The sequence below is a fragment of the Schistocerca serialis genome, chromosome 6, assembly GCF_023864345.2.
Source record: "Schistocerca serialis cubense isolate TAMUIC-IGC-003099 chromosome 6, iqSchSeri2.2, whole genome shotgun sequence".
NCBI lineage: Eukaryota > Metazoa > Arthropoda > Insecta > Orthoptera > Acrididae > Schistocerca > Schistocerca serialis.
The window spans coordinates 515,062,292-515,086,069 of NC_064643.1; the positions used below are offsets into that span (position 1 = coordinate 515,062,292).

At 39.2% G+C, this 23,778-nt stretch overlaps 1 pseudogene; it reads left to right on the plus strand.

The window, feature by feature from the left end:
* The first annotated feature begins 940 nt into the window (after window positions 1-940).
* On the plus strand, window positions 941-1,057 carry LOC126485684 (5S ribosomal RNA; annotated as a pseudogene).
* Window positions 1,058-23,778: the final 22,721 nt, after the last annotated feature.

Below are 23,778 nucleotides of genomic sequence, written 5' to 3' on the forward strand. Positions count from 1 at the left end.
CTGTATCGTGCTTCCTTTCTTCCAACTTGCTCAAACCGTATTATTAGTTACATGGCTACGCTGAAACTTGGTCGCTTAACATAGTGAACCTTGTCGTTTCGTTTGTTGATTTTGTTCTTGATGTTTCGGTCTTCAGCCCGATGACAGCTCTTATGCAGCGCTCCGCATTAGTCCATCCTTTGCAGGTGTTACACCTCTACGTAACTTCTGCAACCTACATCGACTTGAACATAATTACCACAGTTAAGTCTTAGTCTCTCTCCGCAATTATTATTCACCACTTCTACATCTGCACTTTGCAAGCTGCCTTATGGTGTGTTGCGGAGGCCTTCATGTATACCACTCTCAGTATCCCCTTTTCCTGTTCCAGTCGCGAATGATCCGCAGGGAGCACAATTACTCTTAAGCTCGAATCTCTTTAATTTTACCTTCATTGTCTTCTCGTCAGATGTACACAGGGCGAAGCAATGTATGGATTAACTCATCCAGGAACGTACAAGCTCTAATTTCAACAGTAAATGAAGATGTACAACACATTTGGAGACCGTTTCCGTGGTGGTTTCACACTTATTAAATGTCCCAATGGCGAGATGCACTGCTGTTCTTTGGACTGTCTTTACTCTAACGATCCCATCTGTTACGGATCCCAGACTGACGAGCTACACTCAGCGCAACACTTGATCTGTGGTCAAGTGGCTGTCAAGAGCAATTACAGATGGGACTGTCTGCAGTGTTAAAGAAGATGTGTGGGACACTGAACTATTATCAACGTTGAAAATTCTCAAAGTTCGTATCTGCAAGACATAGTGTCAAGTTGGAGTTACCTTTTTTTTATAAATGGGAACGACAGTGTGATAACTAGAGAAATGCTGGGAAAAAATCGGCCAAAAAGCACTGGGAACCATTCTGAACAATTACAAATATTCTATGCCTGTACCATGGCAACGGCCTTGCCGCAGTGGATACACCGGTTCCCGTGAGATCACCGAAGTTAAGCGCTGTCGGGCGTGGCCGGCACTTGGATGGGTGACCATCCAGCCGCCATGCGCTGTTGCCATTTTTCGGGGTGCACTCATCCTCGTGATGCCAATTGAGAAGCTACTCGACCGAATAGTAGCGGCTCCGGTCAAAGAAAACCATCACAACGACCGGGAGAGCGGTGTGCTGACCACACGCCCCTCCTATCGGCATCCTCAACTGAGGATGACACGGCGGTCGGATGGTCCCGATGGGCCCCTTGTGGCCTGAAGACGGAGTGCTTTATGCCTATACCATATAAAATGTAATTAGCCATCATTAAAAAAAGAACAGTCTCAAATATTGCAGCAGAGACGTGTAGGCGACTATTTCCTTTTGCATTTGGACATAATGCAAGATTTTGGAGGAATTTTTAATAAACTCGAGATGTGCGACTGCCTAAAATGAAGCCACTACTTCTCCGAGGGTTGTTTTTTCAGTAAGGGCCGTTTTTATTTTTAAAAAAAAGATTCAAATACTTTTGTAAAAAAACTTTTATTTTCTGATTCTACACACTTTTACCTATTTTTCTACATAGTTGCCTTGTTTATTTAAGCACTTGTCATACCGTACAACTAAGTTTTTAATTCCCTCTTCAAAGAATTCGGCCACCTGCTCCGACAGCCAAGAGTTCACGGCCGTTTTCACTTCATCGTCGTCATTGAAGCGCTGCCCGCCAAGATGGTGTTTCAGGTACCGGAAAAGGTGAAAATCGCTAGGAGCAAGGTCGGGGCTGTATGGTGCATGGTCCAAAACTTCCCAGCCAAAAGAATCAATCAAATCCCGAGTCTTTTGAGAGGTGTGAGGCCTAGCGTTATCGTGCAGGAGCAAAACTCCATTTTTCAGCATGCCGCGCCTTTTGTTTTGAATTGCACAGTAGGCATCTGAGTTGATTGTCGTTCCTCGTGGCATAAAGTCCACTAGCAAAACACCGCGCCGGTCCCAGAACACAGTTGCCATAATCTTGCGCTTTGACAGCGTCTGTTTGGCATTGACCTTGACGGTTGAGGTTGTGTGTCGCCATTCCATCAATTGTCGCTTGCTTTCGGGAGTGATATGGGATACCCATGTTTCATCTCCAGTGACAATTTGACTCAACATGTTATCCCCTTCTTCTTCGTAACGAATCAAAAAGTCCAATGAAGTGGCAAATCTCTTCCCTTTGTGGTCCTCTGTGAGGAGTATGGGTACCCACCGAGAACACAGTTTCTTAAAGTTTAGGTTTCCAGACACAATTTTGTACAAAACCGATCTTGAAACTTGTGGAAATTCCAAAGAAAGAGTGGAAATTGTGAACTGTCTGCACGAATCTTTGTTTCGACTGCAGCCACCAAATCATCAGTGATCACAGAGGGCCGGCCGGAGCGTTCTTCGTCATGGATGTTTTGACGGCCATTTTTAAACTCTCTAACCCATTGACGCACTTTACCGTCACTCATTGTATTCAAGCCATAAACTTCTGTTAACTGACGATGAATTTCTGCAACCGATAAGCTTCTCGCGGTCAAGAAACGTATCACTGACCGTATCTCACACGCGGCGGGCGATTCAGTAATCGTAAACATTATAAAGTAGCACAGCGATGCGTACACGTCAGCTACAGAGCTGCAACTTGCAAATGTGTGAACGGGATGGATGCCGGCAAGTGACGTGGTGGCTTGTTGCGGCGTCCGCGCGAACTACGGGACTATACGCGCGAACGGCCCTTACTTAAAAAACAACACTCGTACATGGAGTGAGACTGCACGGAACCAGCAATGCGTGTGGACAAGAAAAGACAGTTGAGCTGGACTGATTAACGTGAATGACCTCAAACTGTAAAGATATATACTAAATTTAAATGTCAGATCACAAGCTCGGGAGCTAACAGGGTTATCGGTAACCTCCTTATTGATTTTATAGTGCCCAGGCATGTGACTATGAGAAACTTGTCTATCCTCCTGGGCTAAAGAGCATTTCAGTTTACAACTACAAGATGGGCCGCGTGGCTGACACTGCATAAGACTGTTAAAGCCTTTTAAACTTTAGCAAATAGAATTTGTAGTGTGCTCCACCGTACTCTGTGCCAACCACGTCCACGTGGTGTGTGTCAACGAATAACTTAAAGAACAGCTCCTGTTCTGCAGTTTCTCCGCTGGGGTTTCTCCACTGGGGTAGTAAAAATATCGCAAACTGACTGGTGTACAAGTCTTCCAGATACCCAACACTGAGAAAAGCTTATAAATTATATTCTGTGTGCATACAGTGTTAATAATCTACCTGTAAACTACGTGCGGCTTCTTAACACATATTCCAACAAAGCTGATTTGAGTATTACATGGAGATAATATATTAAAACAGGGAAACGTCATTGTTCTCCACAATACAGATATTGCCGAACTAGGTCTGGTGTTAACAAAAACTGCTGTTCAACAAATCTTAAGAAAAAAATTGTTTTGAACAGACGAAAATCATTCCCTTTTGGGGAAATTCCTCCCCTCAGCACGATTATTGTTACGCGTACGAAAAAGAAAAAAATGGAGGACATCGAAGTTAAGAAATGAAAACCGGAGTTTTCAATGAAAACAACTGCCACAAGGAATGTATATAAATTGCAGTTAGAAAAAGAAGAATCTATTGTAAATGTAAGAGCTAGGTTCACGTATTGCTTTAAACTCAGTGTGCCGCGAAATCTGGCAACAAGTAGGGAACATAAAATGTGCGCTTACAGTAGACAGCAACGGAAATTGGTCATGTGTAGGAGTACTCTCCGAAATCAATGGAATCCATATGGTTTTCTACATTAAATGCCACTCTAAAAATCTGATCATAAAGCTCCATTCCCAGCTGGATCTGCGTAAAAAGAATTGTTACATTGTACCTAAATGTGATGGACTTGGCGTTGTGCATCTAGCAACAGAAGAACTGTTTGCAGCGCTTAAAACCACTGAAATAACTGCATTTAATGGACATTAGTTTGCAAAAATTATAAACTTAAATTGAATATGGAAATTTCACAAGAATATGCAACAGAAGGGTAGGTAGCTTACACCAAGGAAAATGTGGATTGCTATAAGAATAATACTAAGCAGAAATGAGAAATTAAACTAATTCCTGAATGATCTCAGCTAGAAGATCTGCGGGAAGGAATGGAACTGATTGTTTCAGCTTTAAAGCAGATGTTTTACAGGAAACAAATTAAATATGTGTTAGAATTCGACCCCCCCCCCCCTCCCATGAACCATGAACCATGAACCTTGCCGTTGGTGGGGAGGCTTGCGTGCCTCAGCCATACAGATGGCTGTACCGTAGGTGCAACCACAACGGAGGGGTATCTGTTGAGAGGCCAGACAAACGTGTGGTACCTGAAGAGGGGCAGCAGCCTTTTCAGTAGTTGCAGGGGCAACAGTCTGGATGATTGACTGATCTGGCATTGTAACACTAACCAAAACGGCCTTGCTGTGCTGGTACTGCGAACGGCTGAAAGCAAGGGGAAACTACAGCCGTAATTTTTCCCGAGGGCATGCAGTTTTACTGTATGGTTAAATGATGATGGCGTCCTCTTGGGTAAAATATTCCGGAGGTAAAATAGTCCCCCATTCGGATCTCCGGGCGGAGACTACTCAAGAGGACGTCGTTATCAGGAGAAAGAAAACTGGCGTTCTACGGATCGGAGCGTGGAATGTCAGATCCATTAATCAGGCAGGTAGGTTAGATAATTTAAAAAGGGAAATGGATAGGTTAAAGTTAGATATAGTGGGAATTAGTGAAGTTTGGTGGCAGGAGGAACAAGACTTTTGGTCCGGTGAATACAAGGATATCAATACAAAATCAAATATGGGTAATGCAGGAGTAGGTTTAGTAATGAATAAGGAAATAGGAGTACTGTGAAACACGTATGTAACGCAGCAGCGATGGCGAGGCATTGTAGCATCTGTGACCAGAGAGTATGCGCTTGACCGCGCGAGTGTTGCGAGCGGTTCTCAGTCAGTAGTAGTCGTTGCTCAGTCTGTTAGTAGCTGTAGGCCAGTGCAGTACAGTCTGTCGTTGCGAGTCTGTAGCTCTGTCTAGTTGAGAGCAGTACTCAGTCTGTAGTCGTCATGCAGAGCGGTCGGTCAGTAGTAGCAGCCCAGTGCGGTTGTGTGATGTAGGCGGTCGGCAACACTGGTCACGATGAGGAATAAGGTATACTGTTAATTAATATAATCATTAGATAATGAAAAATTTTATTTATTGTAATTATTCTCCAACAAGTCTCCCAATAATAATTTTTTTATTTCCAAAGCATTTTCTCAAAAATTTAATTTTTTATTGAACTCAAGATTTCGTTGCACTTCCCATTTCATTCCACTTCTTTTTGAAGAAAAATTTCACTAGAATTACAAAAAAAAAGGAGAATATTATTATTTGCAATGCAGTTCCTCCAAGTGGTGCGCAACAACAAGAGCAGATATGTGACATCCATTTATTCTGAGGTAAGACTTTAATTCTGATTGTTTTACACAGGGCCAAAGACCGATATTTCGGTTTAATTGAATTTTCTTGTCACTGAATGGACTTTAATTTTTTGAAGGATTTATATTTGAGTCAGATTGCGAATTTCACATTTTTTTGTTGCCATTGTCAGTACATTTCATTGTGGGCAGGTTACGCATAGCGCAATGTCCATTAGCATTCATAATTAAATATTGTCATGTTTCTTTCTTTCAAATTTTTGTGGGGAGGTTACACTTGGCGACACCCAGTCCAGGATCGTATTTCGTTGAGAGTCTTTTGAGCGACAGTCAGATATCTGCTCTTATTTGCTTAGATAATTAGGATTTGGCGCAACGCTTTTAATAATATTGTGACTTTCTTTCTACAGGTCAACGGCAATTTGCTGCTTTGTTGTATTTGTGTGTTGCTTTTGCATTGTGCATATTTATTTTGTGAAAAATTGTGACTATTGTAAAATGCCGCGAAAGACTGTGAATAGTGTATCGCGAGGTATTATGAATGAAATTACCGACCCAAACAACTTTGCCGATAGGACATATGACACGCAGTGTAATGATGACAATCCTGCGTTCACTAACAATCAGTGCATTCCAACCACTAATAATGACTTTCACCTTAATGATGAACAAACGAACTCAATTGTCTCGTCTGTTAACTTGACGACAATTGATGACGCGGAGCGGTCTATAGTAATGAGCGCTGCCGAGCTTAACACACCCGATTTAGAAAATCCAAGTAATGTACAGACAAATTTGTCTAATGAAAATGAACAGGATACTGAAAGTACGACGGATTTATTTAATTCCGAAATAATGTCTGACAGTGTACATCCGACTGCTCAGAATAACCAAATGGTTACAGTAAGCGTGAAAGTTCCAGATCCACCACTAAACAGCACAGAGAGTATAAACGCTAACTTTGGCTTTGAACAAATCATGGTAAGATTGCTACAACAACAGAGTGAAGATATCAAACAACAATTTAGTGAACAGGACAAAAAATTTAATAAAAATGATGAAAATTTCAGACAACTTAGGGAAGATAACAAACAACAGAATGAAAACCTCAAGCAACTCAATGAACAGGTCAAACAACTTAGGGAAGATAACAAACACTTAAATGAAAAACTTGACAATAATGACGAAAATTTCAAACAACTTAGTGAACAAATTACAGCCGTTGCCGCGCAGTGCCATGACACTAAGGAACAGTTGCGCGTGGAAATTGAGGCTTGTTCACAAAAAAATAGCGAAGAAATAAAGTCTGTTGCGCAAGAATTAAGGGAAATGCAAACAGCCGCGACAAATACACTCAGAGACGAAATTAGCGGAGTCGCCAAACAGTGCTCTGAAAAAGCTACACAATTACGGGACGAGTTTAGAGCAATGACGGTAGAACTTTCGCGCACTATGGACGCAAAGATAGACACGAAATTCGAACAGCAGAACACTCAGATTAACGAGCGCTTTAATCAGCACATACAGAACAGTGATACGCGTTTCCGCAGATTTATTCAGGATCAAAACAAAGTAAAACGACAAGTCATGGAAACAATCACTGCACAGAGACAAGAGGACAAACGTAAAATATTCGCGAAAGCGAAGACGTATGTAGACAATAATATTACTACAGTGTCCGACAAAATTAATACCATAGAACAATTGAACGCGGAATTACGGGATGAAATTTCTGACCTTAAATCAAAAACAGATACACACACAGTAAATATTCAAACAGTGACAGATAGATTCGAACAGTTAGATCTAACACAGGATTGTGATGTTATCAAAGCTGATGTTAAAAAACTGAGCGAAACTACGCGCAAGTTGCAAAAACAGATTAATGCGTCTGATTCTAAAACCGATGATCAGGTTAAGATATTGACTGAAAAATGTGATGAATTGGCCAGTCGTATTGATGTTATCGAAAATGCTAATGACAATAAATCAGACGATACTGCACCGGTTTCATTTATCCAAACGCCTGAATTTCAAAATTTACAGCAGACTATTAATGAGATCGATTCATCTAACAACACGTTACGTAGGAAATTATCAAATTTACAACAAGAAGTAACAGAAATGAAAAACACTTCTGTTAATAATACACAACAGACGCCACTTTATGAACATGTGTCAGACTCACGCAGCGCGTATAATTTGGGTAATCTGCAGAGAGTACGGGACTTAGATTCCGAACAACCACAGTTCAATAGATACTCTTACGATCCTGAACCTGTTCCATCATGCAGAGATGATAACTTCGACTACAAACATTTTCTGTCAGTGAGAAAGTTTAAGGTTTTCAAAAACGATAGAACGCAGATTCACCCACTGGATTGGATTCAACAGTTTAGTTTTGCTCTTCCACCGACTTGGCCTGTAACACATAAACTTGAATTTATTTGCAGTTTTTTGGAAGGCGAACCGGCAACTCGTATGAGACCGATCGCGAGACAGTGTTACTCGGTAGAGGAATTTCAGAATGCTTTTCTGTCAGCGTACTGGTCGAAGACGACACAGCGCGGAATTAAAGACCAACTAATTAGTTTGCCAAACTATGAAAACTCAAATTTTCCCAGTGTAACGCAATTTTTTGAGCATATGGTACAACAAAACCAGTACCTAAGTGAACCGTACAGTGAATCCGCACTTATACAACTATGCATCTCTAAATTACCACGGTCATTACGAGTGTCACTTCTAACGGGCCAGCAAAAAGAAAACATTTCAGCATTCAGAGATCTTTTACAGCTCTTGGAAGTACAGCAATCTGATTATTCTTTTGTAAACAAAAACTTTTTGAGTAACAACCAAGGTCAACAACAGTACTACAATTATGATCAGGGACGTAATTCCAGTCGGAAAGATAACAGACGTTTTAGGAACGACAATTACCAAAACTTTAATAACAGGCAAAATTCGAATTATCAATACCGTCAAAATTTTCAGCAACAGGAACAACACTTTAGTAACAATAGAGGTGTTTCACAACAACAACATCAAAACCAGCCGGTTAACATACCTAACCAACAATGGAATACACAAGGTCAACCAGGCTTTAATGTTTCGCCGCGTGGACGTATAGCCCCTGGTACAACAAATAGTAACGTACGTCAGCAAGGAAACAACTACGTACAAAGAAGACAGTATTTCAATTCCTATCGTAATGCACCGTATAGGAATGACTATTACGACAGACGTAAAAATAATGAGGACAATTTTCAGCGAACATCTAACAACAGTCGGTCATACCAGCAGCAAAATCATACGCAAGAACATATTCTCATGAATGAACCCGACAGTAGGTACCATCCAGAGCGTAACACGCCTGGAAGAAGTAATAGGACAGTTCAAATAGTCGAAATGCCACAGAATCCTCCTAATAATAATAACACGTCAGATAGAATCTGACTAAATACTGCACAGGACGCATCTTCTAGTAACACAAGCACTACCTTTGACACGCAAAATGTTGTTCACGAAAATGTAATTACTTTTGACGACATCAGAGAGACTCTTTTACAGGAAAGACCAGTTATTCAGAAAACCATTTCACATCCTGTTATCGAAATTAAAATTGGTTCATCAAAATTCTCAGCAGTAATTGATTCCGGCTCACCTATATCAGTAATAAATGAGGAGACTTTTAATGAGTGCAACAAAGAGAATACTTATCCGACGTTACCTTTAGGCAAAACAAAAGTGAAAGGAGCAGTATCGAGTAAAGGTGTAGACGTTAAATTGCAGACGCATTTATCATTTTGTATTGGAGGTCATACTTTCCACTCTAATTTTTGGATTGTTCCTTTATTGACAACAGACATAATTTTAGGCACGAATTTTCTGGTACAACACGACGCAGTTATCGACTTTCAGAATTCTTATTTAATGTTAAAGGATGAAAATGTACAACTTGCTTTAGAATTTCAGCACTCACTATCTGCGGAAGAACAAACAATTAACCGCACAGAGGTGATTTCCGCAACACGTAACATAGACTGTAATCCCACATTGTTCACGGATACGTACGTACATAACTATAATACTCCAGACGAAGCTGACTACGACGTAATGCAATTGATTTCTGATAAGGTTAAAGAGAGCAGTGCAAGTACAGACGACGAACGAACGCAATTACACAAAATTCTTTTACAGCAAGCTCCAGTTTTCGACAACATTCCTGGTACCATGTCCGGCTTTATGTATGAATTTCAAGTCAAACCGCACGACACATTTAAAGCAAAGCATTATCCTATTCCATACATTCACAGAGAACAAGTTAAAAAAGAATTGCAGGATATGCTTGATCAAGGAATTATTGAACCAGCAGTTAGTCCGTACATAAACCCGCTGCATATTGTTAAGAAAAAAGATGGCTCGCTTCGCCTTGTACTTGATTCACGTCACATTAATGACATTATTATTAATGAAACAGATCGACCACAGACACTAGAGGAACTTTTACAGAAATTTCACGGTACAGCTATTTATTCTACACTAGATTTGAAATCGGGATTTTGGCAAATTCAACTTCATCCAAATTGCAGAAAATATACAGCTTTTCTCTGTTTCGGCGACTGTTATCAATTTTGCAAATTACCGTTCGGCTTAACTATTTCTTCTGCAGCTTTTATTCGCGGTTTGAACACAATACTTCCGACAGAACTTAAGGACAGAATCACGACGTATGTAGACGACATTCTTATAGCAGAAGCTAATTGGTCTGAACACAATCTGATTCTTGAACAACTGTTACAAACTTTTTATGCACAAGGACTTACAGTTAATCTTAGTAAATCGCACTTTGGCAAAACTTCTATAAAATTTCTTGGACACGTGATTTCAGCAGAAGGCATTGCGCCTGATCCAGAAAAACTTCAGGCTCTACGTGACATTAGTGTTCCTACGACGAAGAAACAATTACGCAGTTTTTTGGGCTTAATTAACTTTTTTCGTAAATTTATTCATCATTCTGCTTTAGACACACCCAGATTATGTCAATTAACAGGTAAAAACAGTATTTGGTCTTGGGATAAGCAAGCACACTCTGAATTCATGAACCTGAAACATGCTCTGTTGAATGCTCCACTGTTATCGCACCCAGATCTTACCAGAAATTTTTCCATTGCCACCGACAGTTCCAACACCGCTTTAGGCGTACACATTTTCCAGGAAATAGAAGAAGATGGTTCAATAGTAATTAAAAACATCGCATTTGCAAGTCGCATTTTGTCACCTGCTGAGCGAAATTACTCCGTTACAGAATTAGAAACATTATGTGTTGTATGGGCTTTTACGAGATTTAGGCATTTTCTTTATGGCAGACATACCACCGTTTACACAGACCATAGAGCGATACAATTTTTACTTTCGGCTAAATTTACTCACGACAGGTTAAGTAGATGGAAACTATATTTACAAGAATTTAATTTTACGATTGTTCATATTCCCGGCACACAAAATGTTATAGCAGACGCACTATCGCGTTCTCTCGGCAACAATCAGCAAGATGTAGCAACCAACTTCTGCAAAACAAATTTCAGTGTCATGTACATTCAGCAAGTTGCATTTGAAAACTTTATTTCATCGTCATTACAGGACATAGCAAAGGAGCAAAATAAAGACAATGTGTGTAAAGAAATTAAACAGCTTTGGCAAGATAAGAATAATGTTACGATTAGGAACCACTACACTGTACGCAATGACATTCTGTTTCGCCGCTCTCATCCTGACAGCAACAATTGGTTATTATGCATTCCTGACGAACTGGTTAACAAATTAATTTGGTACACTCATTTAAGTTACGCACATTACGGAGCACGAAAATGTTTTCTTATACTGAGACAGAACTGTTATTTTGCCAACATGGAGAAACGTATACGACGAGTTTTAGCGTCTTGTAAAATCTGCCAGAAAGCTAAATCAGACACCACTTCACATATTCCTCCTTTATATCCCATTATACCTGTTAAATTAAGACACATGGCCGCAGTAGATATTTTTGGTCCAATTCCGAGAACTAACAGAGGTTTTTGCTACATCTTTGTCGCTGTTGAGCTCACTTCAAAATTTGTTACTTTCACTCCATTACGCAAAGCTACTGCTAAAACTGTTTCGAAAGCATTTGTAAAACATTTTCTATCTCATGTAGGGCATGTAATGAAAGTAATTTCTGACAATGGATCTCAATTTCGTAGTAGTGTATGGACACGCATGTTACGAGCTAGAAACATTTCTCCGATCTATATATCCAAGTACCACGCTTCTTCGAACCCTTGTGAAAGATTAATGAAGGAAATTGGTAAGCTGTGCAGAATATACTGCCACAAAAGACATATTGATTGGGATACACACATACTCTCATTCCAAGATGTAACTAATTCCATTCCAAATGAATCCACTATGCTATCTCCGACTGTTATACTGAAAAACGTTGAACCACCGAACAAAATTAAAGAATTAATAGAATTCCCCAAAAATCGTCGCCTACGACACCACGAAATAATTGACATTGCGCTGAACAACATCAAACGTGCCGCAGAGCGCCGGAGAAGACAGCAAAAACAGGTTTGTACACGCCGCGACTTTCACGTTGGACAGAAGATATTAGTACGTACACACTATTTATCCAGCAAATTAAAAGGTAAGTGCAGTAAATTTGAACTTCTATACGCAGGTCCGTATCGGATTCGCAGTATCCCTCACCCCAATGTTGTACACGTCGAAACTTTGAGAACCAGAAAATCGAAAGGCAATCACCATATCTCAAACATTAAACCGTTTATTGAGTGAAACCACTGTATGATTCAACACACTATGATGCCATTTACTAATGCAATTAATTCACCTGACTACTTATTGATGATTATCGTATTTTTTTTCTTGGCAAGTGCCCGGCAAGGTAAGGTTAGCAGGTCGCTTTTCTTGTCGTTACACATCAGACCGTGCATATTTTTCCAGATGAATTTACACATTTACGACTATTTCTGCAATTAGATTTATGTGACTACTTATTGATGATTATCGTATTTTTTTTTTCTTGGCAAGTGCCCGGCAAGGTAAGGTTAGCAGGTCGCTTTTCTTGTCGTTACACATCAGACCGTGCACATTTTCCATTTTTTTGTGTATATGACTGTACTCCAGTTTTGTTTGTATGCACTATGAAATAGTTAAGATATAACACACACCAGTCGACTTTGACATTTTTTTTTTGCCTTATGACATCTCAACATCGTGACTGTTTCACATTTTTTTTGCTACTGCATTGTATTATTCTGTGTACATTTTTTCGCATCCGAACACTGTCAATGTCTTGGACATATTACGTTTTCTGTCATGTTATGCTGTATGGTTAATTGTGTCACCATAAACCAGTCATTATTTAGTGGGTATAGGATTTAAATGCAAGACATTAATCTTTGTTCATCAATTTCAGAAAGGAATGATGATTCTAAGAAATAAATTTAACATAAATGGGAATTTCACCTACGGAATAAACGAAAGGAGATGCAATAACTTTATGAGGAAGAGTAAAGGGATCAGGATTAACAAGCATTAACAAGACTATACTATACTCATCACAGAATAGCAGTCTTAACTAATTTTTTCTTTCAGAATACAAGGTGATTGATGCAGGCTGTCAGAGAGAACTACACATCTTAATTTTAGTGATGAAATATGCTAGAGATAAGGAATAGTTAGGTAATGAGTAATGAAGTGATTTTTTGCAGATGATAGTGAATACTGATGAATAATGATGAAGGAAATGGTATTATGAATAATGAAGTTTTTCTCTACAGGTGATGATAATGGTGAAGTTATGATGATATGGATAATGAAGTTTTTTTCTTTATGCCACGTAGTTATTTAAGTATTTGTTGCGGTTTGCTTTGACAGCAGGTGTTACATTGCATAGTAGGATGACGGAAAGTTTTGGAAAGGACAGCTATGGAACACATTTTATACACATTTCACTACTTGTTAATTCGAAGTTCACTACTTTTCAGCATAGTGTGCGTTTCTTCTTTCAGGTCAATAATCCGTTTTTGTATTTTTTCCAGGAGAAGTTTTTCATGACACTTACTAAACCTGTTACTTATTATACCTGTTCTAGTACTTGCATTTTTATATTTTTTACCCATTTGTGTTTATCATTTATAAATGTGATCACATGTACTGCCTTGTTACATAATGTTGCTACAGCTGACTCATGACGAATGACGTTACCTATCCTCATTTGCAGCAATAGGTCAAAAGCAAAAAGTATTATGCCTCAGCAATTAATTATCGATCCCAACGCAATGCATTGCTACCAAAAAAAAAATGTATTACCAGTCCCACATAATGTCACTAGTTTATGATAATTCTGAATAATACTGATCAACTCTGAATAGCATGTCACTCGAGTAATGACCTCATAATGAGACTATATTCAAAATAATGCTTTGTCACTAGCTAATAACTGCCACTGTTTATTGTAATGCCTGTGATTACTAATGATTTGACTGTAATTAACTGATTTTTAATAATGACTTTGTAATGATCTGAATAATACTGAATGATGAACTATGTTTTATTCTATTCAATACTTGATGGCCACTGAGTGCCAATAATTAATGTCAATCAACGAAATTGTTATTAATTATGCCATTAATTAACTCTTGTTTTCAATGTTCATACTTTGTAATTGGAAATAAATGTGACTGTTTCATAATGCTTTGTAATTAGGAAAAGACTAATGATTCTTAATAGATTGGAATGACACATAATTAATTAACTATGGTACTGTTTAATAATGCTTTGTAATTAATTAAGGCTACAAATGATTAATTAATTAACTGTAATTAGACAAATGATTAATTAACGACAAATGATTAATTAACTGTAATTATACAAATGATTAATTAACTGTAATTAGACAAATGATTAATGACAAATGATTAATTAACTATAATTAGGAGAAGGTTAATGATTCTTAATTATACTCTGTAACTGAAAAGAATGCGATTATTTCATAATATTTTGTAACCAGGAAAAGAAGGCTACTGATTCTATGTAAAACAATTAATGAACATTTTTCTGTAATACTACATACTTGGTACAGAAATGTTCAATAACTGGGCTATGAATGCCACGAACTATCAATGAAGACTGTAATTGTCAATATTATGTGACTTGATGTCCTTCACCTCATAAGCTGACTACCCTGAATTACTGCAATGTCCATTTGTCCTGTTTATCCCAGTGATCATGGAGCACTATATTTGGTTTTGCACTAATTCTACGTTGGTGTGCCTTGTAAGAGTGTGGTGTTGACACGACATGCTGTCCACCACCATGAGCGATGAAGACATTATTATGGTCCCACTGTTTGGTGTACCTAATGTACTGCCAAAATGAAAACATGGAACATTACTACGACAGTTCAGTGTCTTGGCTACACTGATAAATTCTGATGGGAAAAGAACTTCAAGTTGTGTCACTTGGTGTTGTACTACTGTGGAAAGATATGGACTTTCAGAGCAGCTGTGTGCAATCTAAAGTGCTACAACCATGATGCAATCCTTCCCTTTCCTATCCTGATTCTTGTCACATAAAGAAAAAATTTTTTTTGGTAACATCATTTATGTTCATAGGCTATACATTTTTCGATTCGCTAAACTCCAGTGTGAGTACACTTATGTCACTGGTCGACATGATGTTTGCCATTATGTTTATTTGTTGTGAAAATACTAAAGACATTTTTCAGTGCATGTGCACTTTGGACATGAATTTTTTTTTTTTTGCCATTATGTTTATTTGTTGTGAAAATGCTAAAGACATTTTTCAGTGCATGTACACTTGTCAACATAATATTTTTTTTTTCTCGATTCGCTAAACTCCAGTGTGAGTACACTTATGTCACTGGTCGACATGATGTTTGCCATTATGTTTATTTGTTGTGAAAATACTAAAGACATTTTTCAGTGCATGTGCACTTTGGACATGAATTTTTTTTGCCATTATGTTTATTTGTTGTGAATATGCTAAAGAATTTTTTCAGTGCCTGTGCACTTTGTTATCTGTCAAATAATTTATATATACTTTTCTGATTTGCTACTATGTTTTGTACTCACATTTTGTCTTTGTCTGATATATTTTGTACTTAGTGCGTGTGCACAACATTTACTTTATGTACTACATCTAATTATTCTTGCCAGTCTGTTTATTTGTTCTGCATATGCTAAAGAATTTTCAGTGCCTGTGCACTTTATCTGTCAAAAAGTTTGTATATACTTTTTTCTGATTTGCTACTATGTTTAGTATTCACATTTTGTCCTTGTCTGATATATTTTGTACTTAGTGCGTGTGCACAACATTTAAATATTCTGTAAGTTGTAGGATTTTGTTAATTAAAGAAAAATTTTGCCGCGCTTGGCAAGTCCAAATGACTCACCATCGCTGCCAAATTTTTGCCCCCCGAGTGGAGGGTTATGAAACACGTATGTAACGCAGCAGCGATGGCGAGGCATTGTAGCATCTGTGACCAGAGAGTATGCGCTTGACCGCGCGAGTGTTGCGAGCGGTTCTCAGTCAGTAGTAGTCGTTGCTCAGTCTGTTAGTAGCTGTAGGCCAGTGCAGTACAGTCTGTCGTTGCGAGTCTGTAGCTCTGTCTAGTTGAGAGCAGTACTCAGTCTGTAGTCGTCATGCAGAGCGGTCGGTCAGTAGTAGCAGCCCAGTGCGGTTGTGTGATGTAGGCGGTCGGCAACACTGGTCACGATGAGGAATAAGGTATACTGTTAATTAATATAATCATTAGATAATGAAAAATTTTATTTATTGTAATTATTCTCCAACAAGTCTCCCAATAATAATTTTTTTATTTCCAAAGCATTTTCTCAAAAATTTAATTTTTTATTGAACTCAAGATTTCGTTGCACTTCCCATTTCATTCCACTTCTTTTTGAAGAAAAATTTCACTAGAATTACAAAAAAAAAGGAGAATATTATTATTTGCAATGCAGTTCCTCCAAGTGGTGCGCAACAACAAGAGCAGATATGTGACATCCATTTATTCTGAGGTAAGACTTTAATTCTGATTGTTTTACACAGGGCCAAAGACCGATATTTCGGTTTAATTGAGTTTTCTTGTCACTGAATGGACTTTAATTTTTTGAAGGATTTATATTTGAGTCAGATTGCGAATTTCACATTTTTTTGTTGCCATTGTCAGTACATTTCATTGTGGGCAGGTTACGCATAGCGCAATGTCCATTAGCATTCATAATTAAATATTGTCATGTTTCTTTCTTTCAAATTTTTGTGGGGAGGTTACAACTGGTAAGCTACTACAAACAGCATAATGAAAGCATTATTGTGGCCAAGATAGACACGAAGCCCATGCCTACTACAGTAGTACAAGTTTATATGCCAACTACCTCTGCAGATGATGAAGAAATTGATGAAATGTATGATGAGACAAAAGAAATTATTCACGTAGTGAAGGGAGACGAAAATTTAATAGTTATGGGTGACTGGAATTCGAGAATAGGAAAAATAGTAGGTGAATATGGATTAGGGTTAAGAAATGAAAGAGGAAGACGTTTGGTAGAATTTTGCACAGAGCATAACGTAATCGTAGCTAACACTTGGTTCACGAATCATAAAAGAAGGTTGTATACATGGAAGAATCCTGGAGATACTGGAAGGTATCAGGTTTTAATTTGTAAGATATTTCCAGGGGCAGATGTGCTCTCTGATCACAATCTATTGGGTATGAACTGTAGATTAAAGCTGAAGAAACTGCAAAAAGGTGGGAATTTAAGGAGATGGGACCTGGATAAACTGACTAAACCAGGTTGTACAGAGTTTCAGGGAGAGCATAAGGGAACAATTGACAGGAACAGGGGAAAGAAATACAGTAGAAGAACAATGAGTAGCTCTGAGGGACGAAGTAGTGAAGGCAGCATAGGATCAAGTAGGTAAAAAGACGAGGGCTAGAAGAAATCATAGGGTAATTGATGAAAGGAGAAAATATAAAAACGCAGTAAATGAAGTAGGCGAAAAGGAATACAAACGTCTCAAAAATGAGATCGACAGGAAGTGCAAAATGGCTAAGCAGGGATGGCTAGAGGACAAATGAAAAGATGTAGAGGCTTATCTCACTATGGGTAAGATAGATACTGCCTACAGGAAAATTAAAGACATCTTTGGAGAAAAGAGAACCACTTGTATGAATATCAAGAGCTCAGATGGAAACACAGTTCTAAGCAAAGAAGGGAAAGCAGAAAGGTGGAGGGAGTATATAGAGAGGCTATACAAGGGCGACGTACTTGAGGACAATATTATGGAACTGGAAGAGGATGTAGATGAAGATGAAATGGGAGATACGATACTGTGTGAAGAGTTTGACGGAGCACTGAAAGACCTGAGCCGAAGCAAGGCCCCGGGAGTAGACAACATACATTGGAACTACTGACGGCCTTGGGAGAGCCAGTCCTGACAAAACTCTACCATCTGGTGACCAAGATGTATGAGACACGCGAAATACCCTCCGACTTCAAGAAGAATATAATAATTCCAATCCTAAAGAAAGCAGGTGTTGACAGATGTGAAAATTACCGAACTATCAGTTTAATAAGTCACAGCTGCAAAATGCTAACGCGATTTCTCTACAGACGAATGGAAAAACTGGTAGAAGCCGACCTCGTTGAAGATCAGTTCGGATTCCGTGGAAATGTGGGAACACGTGAGGCAATAATGACCCTACGACTTACCTTAGAAAATAGATTAAGGAAAGGCAAACCTACGTTTCTAGCATTTGTAGACTTAGAGAAAGCTTTTGACGATGTTGACTGGAATACTCTCTTTCAAATTCTGAATGTGGCAGGATAAAATACAGGGAGTGAAAGGCTATTTACAATTTGTACAGAAACCAGATGGCAGTTATAAGAGTCGAGGGGCATGAAAGGGAAACAATAGTTGGGAAGGGAGTGAGACAGGGTTGTAGCCTCTCCCCAATGTTATTCAATCTGTATACTGAACAAGCAGTAAAGGTAACAAAAGAAAACATCGGAGTAGGTATTTAAATCCATGGAGAAGAAATAAAAACTTTGAGGTTCCCAAATGCCATTGTAATTCTGTCAGAGACAGCAAAGGACTTAGAGGAGCAGTTGAACGGAATGGATGGTGTCTTGAAAGCAGGATATAAGATGAACATCAATAAAAGCAAAACGAGGATAATGGAATGTAGTCGAGTTAATTCGGGTGATGCTGAGGGAATTAGATTAGGAAATGAGACACTTTAAGTAGTAAAGGAGTTTTGTTATTTGGAGAGCAAAATAACTGATGATGGTCGAAGTAGAGAGGATATAAAATGTAGACTGGCAATGGCAAGAAAAGCGTTTCTGAAGAAGAGAAATTTGTTAGCATCGAGTATAGATTTAAGTGTCAGGAAGTCATTTCTGAGTCCGCAGCTCGTGGTCGTGCGGTAGCGTTCTCGCTTCCCACGCCCGGGTTCCCGGGTTCGATTCCCGGCGGGGACTGGGATTTTCTCTGCCTCGTGATGACTGGGTGTTGTGTGATGTCCTTAGGTTAGTTAGGTTTAAGTAGTTCTAAGTTCTAGGGGACTGATGACCATAGATGTTAAGTCCCGTAGTGCTCAGAGCTATTTGAACCATTTAGTCATTTCTGAAAGTATTTGTATGGAGTGTAGCCATGTATGGAAGTGAAACATGGACGATAAATAGTTTGGACAAGAAGAGAATAGAAGCTTCCGAAATGTGGTGCTACAGAAGAATGCTGAAGATTAGATATGTAGATCACATAACTAAGGAGGAGGAATTGAATAGAATTGGGAAGAAGAGGAGTTTGTGGAACAACTTGACAAGAAGAAGGGACCGGTTGGTAGGACATGTTCTGAGGCATCAAGGGATCACAAATTTAGCATTGGAGGGCAGCGTGGAGGGTAAAAATCGGAGAGGGAGACCAAGAGATGAATACACTAAGCAGATTCAGAAGGATATAGGTTGCAGTATGTACTGGGAGATGAAGAAGCTTGCACAGGGTAGAGTAGCATGGAGAGCTGCATCAAACCAGTCTCAGGACTGAAGACCACAACAACAACAACAACATTCGAATTCGAGGACGTATCTTCTTTCTACCTGTCATATTTGTAGATGGAGAAGTAATTTGAACATTACAGTGTTCATCATAAATCAAAAATTAAGCTGTATATTGCTAATACTTCACCTAACAAACATAAAGAAAGCGCTTTTTTCTGTATGTAAACGTATATGGAGAGCAAAATTGTCCGAGAATATTTTATTGTCTTATCCACTAATCTATAAAAAACCGTAAGAACTTTCCTTTTTACGAAGATCTAAGTATTTCGGACCTTTAAAAGGAGATGAAAGTAGGTAGCTGAAAGCTAGGCAACCCTCGTTTCTTACCTACATGAACTAGTTACAAAGGATGATGGTTCAGGGGTTTCCTACTGGATGAGGAAAATAATGAGATGGGAGGGGTTTTCCGTCAATTTTATATCTCATGATCAGTGTCAAATTGACAGTGCTTCACACAGCTGCACTTAGCATGTCGTGATTACATGAAAAGAGCAGCCATGTTTTAAAATATTTCGGTGACTTCAACCAATCCTATGTACTAAGTCGCATACTGGTGTAATGAACAAGATGGGCAAGCGTTACGAAGTAATTTCTGTTGAAAAAAATGGTTGCACTTATTTTAAGTCTTCTAATAGTAAAATACAGTCCTTTGCTCACCTGTTGACTTCATTAGACGGTAAAAAAAGGCATTATTTGCAAGAAAATACAGATTTTCTCCCAAATCATCTATGTGTATCAGGAACAGTTGAGGACCTATCAAGCGACCTTGAGGAAAACCTGATATAACTTCTATTTCACAGTTATCACATACTGTAGCAATAAAAGTAGTGGTAGTAGCAGTAGTACCTATAGTAGTGCAAGTTGTTTTATTTAACTTTGGATCACTTTTACAAGGATATTGTACATATCATGGTACTGCAGCTTAAGAACAAAAAGAAGCGTGATTTATTTATGCAGGCATTTACGTACTAAACAAGTGTAGTTTGAAAAACGTCAGACAGGTATTCAGCAGTGGCCATATAGTAGAACCAGGCCAACAACTGCTTGAAGTAATTTAGGGAAACCATGGGGATCAGGATGAACTGATGAAGACTGGAGCCTCCATTGCCATGAGTACAATGCCAATCTCTACAAAAAGTGCAACATCATTCGGTTTATCCCTAACATACCACGCTATTTAGTATATAGGTTATTTAACAGTACCAAAAGCTAGTGCTACACTTTCTATTCATTCCTCAATAGTGTAATTTTTCTGACAGGAAATCGTGAATCTCTAACATTCTGCGTGGTTTCTGTTTGTTCTAAGTCGTGTCTGCCTACCACTTTCGCGCAACGACTCTCTGAGCGTGTTTTTTTTAGGGTATTGACTAGTTTGAAGCTGAGACCTGTTGCTGGTAAGGAGACGCCAGGCCACACATGACATGTAGAGTTCAGAAGAGTTCAGTGAGACTAGCGATGATATAACCAAATACTTAATGATTTCAGCGTCAGCTCCACTGCACTCCCTGTAAAAGAATCTTAATACTAACTAAATTTAGTGGAAGGGGTTCAAGGCTTTCCTATTTTTAGTTAGCTGGTAAAATAAGGTTTACCATTGGAAATTTTATTCTACTCACAAAACATTGTTTATAAATTGCACTATTGATAAAAGGAAATGTTTTAATACAGGATGATAAAAACCAACTGCGTTCAACAAAAATGTGAACGAATATTCCCTGAATGGGTTTCCAAGTTCTACAATGGATCGAAGGATGACCTATGCCATATCACATCTATAATCTAGGTTTAAATTAAGTTTCACAAAAGAGAAAACTATCAAAATGGTCTACAGTGACCCTCAATTATCTTTAATTACTTATCTGACTTGTCGTAAATTACAGTGGCTGATGTGGCTTCTCAATAATTATATAACAGAAAAATCATCGCGTTTCAGATTTTAACTTACGTAGCAAATGTGAATACCATGAGCTTTAATTGACGATCGACACTAGTAATATGCAAAAAAGGGATGTAACAGATGAGACTTCTGCAGTTCTGAGTGAAGCCTTATGCGCTCAAAAATGCGGCATCGCGTGCGTTCATTACCTTGTCGTTGTTCGTCAGGGGGCGGCGGGCAGCACAGCTCCGCTCACCTCGCCGTCTCGGAAGCAACTCCCTCCTAACTTCTCCTTACTACAATTTACCGAAGTTGGTTTAAAAAAAACTATCTGGCTGTGTTTTCATCTGACCAATCATGGTCTCAATGTTAACCTTAAGCTCCGCCTACAAAAATTCTGTCTATCCAATGAGAAACGTTATACTTCTCGTGGTGGGGCGCTGTTTTCAACGTTTGCAACGTAACAGAGACGCGAAAAAGTCTCACGCTAAAACTTGCAGCTGGTGTGACCCTTTTAGTGTTATTGTAAGATCTATACTGTTCTTCTGGAGGGCTCTAGCTTTTAACATAGGCTGGGGGGTGGTCCTGTTGGTTAGCTGGCGACGTGGGTGTCTGTCCCTTATCGTAGGGACTTCTAGCTTAACACAGTTCTGCTCTCGGCTTCTCTTCTCGTTTCCCCCCTCGGAACTGCGTCTGTCTCATGGTGGGAAGGTATGACATGCATTTAGGCATGCTTGTGTTAGTCTGTGGTATTCCATTTGCTCACCCGTTACTCGTATTACTTTGGTTAATTTAATGTCACGATTTATTCGGAGCTATGTGACATACTACTGGATTTGCTTATCATGTCAGGGTTTTCATGGAAGGTGTTGGCTTTGCCTGACACCTTACAAATCCAGTAAGACAGTTGAAGCAATATTCCACTGGCATGCCATTTCATTAGAAGCTGCTCGTGTGAAATAGCGCTAAAGGACATATGAAAGGTGCTATCGATGAACAAGAATAGGCAGGAGAAGTGGAAGTATGGGAAAGTACAGATAGGACTAGATACTTGCTGCGTATACTAATGCCCAAAACATTATGCCCACCTGCTTAATTCATGTTGGTCCAACTTTAGATCACAATACAGCAGTGATTCTGTATGACACTGATTCAGAGTGTCCTCGGTAGGTTTTCCATAGCTATGTGGCTGCAAACATATATGCACAGGTCACCTAGTTCCGGTGCACAATGTAGCGATAATTTGTGCATAGCTGGCTCCTGATAGTGCCCCAGATGCGTTCCATCGAGTTCAGATCAGGCAAATTTTGTGGCCAAGATCTTAGAGTATGCTCACCTTCGCGCTCCTCAAACCACGGTTACACAACGAATGATATGGACAGTTGTCCTGACAGAAGTTGCTATCACAGTTGGAGAAGCCATCAGACATGAGGAATTACGGGTGGTCTGTAATAATGTCCACTTAATCCCAACATGTTATGGTATCTTCGATTACATCATAGGTTGCATGGAAGCAGAGCTGAGAGTGGGCTCGAATGCAGGGGCAATGCAGATACGTAACTATCAGTATTAGCCAAGGCTCAACTGTACCATAAGGACAACCACACAATTTTCAAGATGCTGCAATTTTATTGACCAGCGCCCTCGACCAGCACCCTCTCAAGTGTCGAATGATGGGAAATTCAAAGAGTAATGTAGATAACAAGGTTATGGGACAGACTACGTTACTGTGAGATTTCTCCCTTCCTCATTCTCACTCACCCCCACCCCCCCTCCCCCTATGATGTCTTAGATGACAACATGCAATACTGCAGATTTGTCCCATCTCTCTGTGATAGGCCAGTTGCCCTATGTATAAAATGGCGAGAAATTAAAAAAAAAAAACAGCAGAAAAAATCAAAATAAACAGGGTTTTGCAGCCACTCTTATGATGTCAGAGAGGAATTAAGTTGCTTGTCATAAGTGCAAATTGTGTGTGTGTGGGGGGGGGGGGGGGAGTTAAAAAATCCAAGATGGGCACCTACCCCATGTCTTGAAAATCTAAGATGGCAGACCAGGGGACATCGGTACAGCCCTATTACGTCAGAATCACCAGGTCTGCCCACTTGTATTCTGATATCACAGAGCTGCATTGCTGTCCCGTGGTTCAGCATCTTAGGATTTTCAAATAATAGGATAAGTGCCATTCTCAGGTTTTTGAATTTGCAGCCAATTTACACAAACAGATTACTTCCGAAGTGACTCCATAGGTGTGGGGGAAACCTTGGCTAGTCTGATGTTCCACTTTTTTTTTTTTTAATTTGCC